The 2,500-nt window shown below is 36.9% G+C and overlaps 1 protein-coding gene across 1 annotated transcript in view; it reads right to left on the bottom strand.

Annotated features, from left to right (window-relative positions):
• The window catches only part of LOC122248977 (17-beta-hydroxysteroid dehydrogenase type 6), a 42,599-nt gene extending 40,167 nt beyond the window's left edge, over positions 1–2,432 (bottom strand). Inside the window, exon 1 of the mRNA XM_086550118.1 lies at positions 2,396–2,432. The gene's annotated coding sequence lies outside the window, so the exon portion shown is untranslated. The remainder of the gene's footprint in view (positions 1–2,395) is intronic.
• Between the last annotated feature and the right edge of the window lie 68 nt (positions 2,433–2,500).

Below are 2,500 nucleotides of genomic sequence, written 5' to 3'. Positions count from 1 at the left end.
ATAACGGTTACGTCTTGTACGATGTCACGCCTATTGGTGATTATGAAGTCAATTTCGTTTTTAATGCCGGATGGTGATTTCCATGTCCATTTCCTCCCGGGTCTCTTTTCGAAGAATGTATTCATAATTTTAAGGGATCGAGCTTCGGCGAATTCTATCAACCTTTGCTCTCTCTCATTTCTGGTGCCTATTCCATGTTTCCCAACCGATATTTCTCCATCTTCCCTTATTCCTATCTTGGCATTAAAATCCCCCATAATCACGGTAAAATGGGTTTTTGCTCTATCGGTAGCTGCTTGCACATCTTCATAGAAGCTCTCTATCTCCTCATCACTATGACTGCTGGTAGGAGCGTACACTTGGATAATTTTTAGGCTATATCTGTTGTTTAGTTTCAGTATTACAGAAACCACTCTTTCGCTCACACTATAGAATTCCCTAACATTCTTTTCAAGTCGCTTGTGAACTAAGAAACCTACTCCTGATTCTTGTTTGCTATCCAAGGGTTTACCTCGCCAGTATAATAAGTGCCCATCATTTAGTAATTTCTGCTCTTCGCCTAGTCTCCTAACTTCAGAAAGTCCTACAATATCCCATTTAATAAATGAAAGTTCCTCAAGCAGTGTCAGAAGATCAGATTCTGTTCTCAGGGTCCTTACATTGTATGTGCATAAGTTCATCATCTTTAGGCGGCCTCGGTCTAACCGGAGATTCTTAGCGCCCTCTGCTCTGGAGCGATCCTGATCGCCGCCGTGACCAGGGAATGAGGGCCATTGTCTTGACTGGGAAATCATATTTAAGAGGTGTGTGGCCTGGTACCCCCACCAGTCGGCCTTGTGCACGGTGGGGGGAGTAATTTTAGTCCGGAGGTACCATTAATCTCCAATAACACGTTTGAGTTAGTCTCGCATGTTATTAGAGATCTTTGTATCCACCGATCTATCTCACGACCTTCCGGTCTACTCATGTGAGAATGGACATTTGTTTATATACGTGCAGGGCCTACGCAACAATGCATGTTTGCATGTTTATGCGCGCTCCCGTGCTCGCACTTATATTCGTTACTATATATAGATATGCAGAATGTACAGCGTAGACGCCTTTATATACAAATAAGCAATTATGCACATACTCCAAGCGTTTGTCTACGCCCGTATGCATGCATACAGCACCCATACACATCAGCGTCCACGCGTGCACACACATGCACGTGAATTATAATGTGCCCATGCATTATAATTTATTTAAGTATATATACATATACATACATATATACACATATACATATATACACATATACACATACATATATATACATATACACATATACACACACATACCTATACATATACATACATATATATATAGTAGGTAGTGGTATACATATATCTGGCAACAGTTCGGAGAGGTAATTATTAGTTGGTACCTAAACCGCTTGGGCGTCCAGGTGTGGCTTTGACCATTGGTGATGCCATATCTTGTGTTTGGCTTTCATTACGAATAATTTTCCAGACTGATATTCAGTGAGGTTGCATGATTAGATTTGTGAACACTGAAAACATAATATATATGATTTTATAGTATAATGTACTCACGAACTAGGAGTGGATTTTACTCAGGCTATATGTTGGGTGGTCGTTAATCACCTTTGACCCTTGGCACTGGTGTTAACGTGGCACTATGAGAGCGTTAAGCGACATTTCACTCATTTTTTTGTTGGTTTGCTTGGATGGTATTATATTTGCAAAACACTATAAAGATGGTATAACTCGACGTTTCCTTCGTTTAAATTGTGGTACTTTTGGCACCTGACTGCCTTTGAAGAGGATAGCTCTGCCGCCACGGATCACTGGATATACATAATTTTACACTTAATATCGTGAGACATAACCTTTCTTACTCGTTGCCAGATATATATCATATATATATATATATATATATATATATATATATATATATATGTATATATATATATATATATATATATATACATATATATATATATATATATATATATATATATATATATATATATATATATATATATATATATATATATATATCATATACATGCTCAAGTGTGTACCGGTGTGTTTGTTCATAATGAAACTCACACACACACACGTCCTCCCATCACCATTCAGACATGTTCAAATCTTAACGATGAAATTCACCAATCTGTGCAATAGGAAAGTCAAAACTTGAACTTCAAGTTGCAATATGAACGAGTTATTATGCTGTTATATAGAGGATAGATTGGCATTTTCATCAAATCGTATCTTGATAAAGATGGTTATAATGATAATGATGATAGTGATAGCAAACTGACGATGTGCATTTAATAAAAAAAAAAGAATAAAAAAGGTAAAAAATATAGTATATTGTAGCTCCTTACTTGCAGCAGGCGTTGTGGGACAAAATATGATAACGGAATAAGCTCTAGGAAAACTGTTTAGCAAATTAATGATAACATTGCTTTATCTATTCAGAGAACATGAAT

The sequence above is a fragment of the Penaeus japonicus genome, unplaced genomic scaffold, assembly GCF_977035675.1.
Source record: "Penaeus japonicus unplaced genomic scaffold, GWHDUDI00000001_assembly GWHDUDI00000023, whole genome shotgun sequence".
Taxonomy (NCBI): Eukaryota; Metazoa; Arthropoda; class Malacostraca; order Decapoda; family Penaeidae; genus Penaeus; species Penaeus japonicus.
This window is presented reverse-complemented; position numbering and strand designations above follow the sequence as displayed.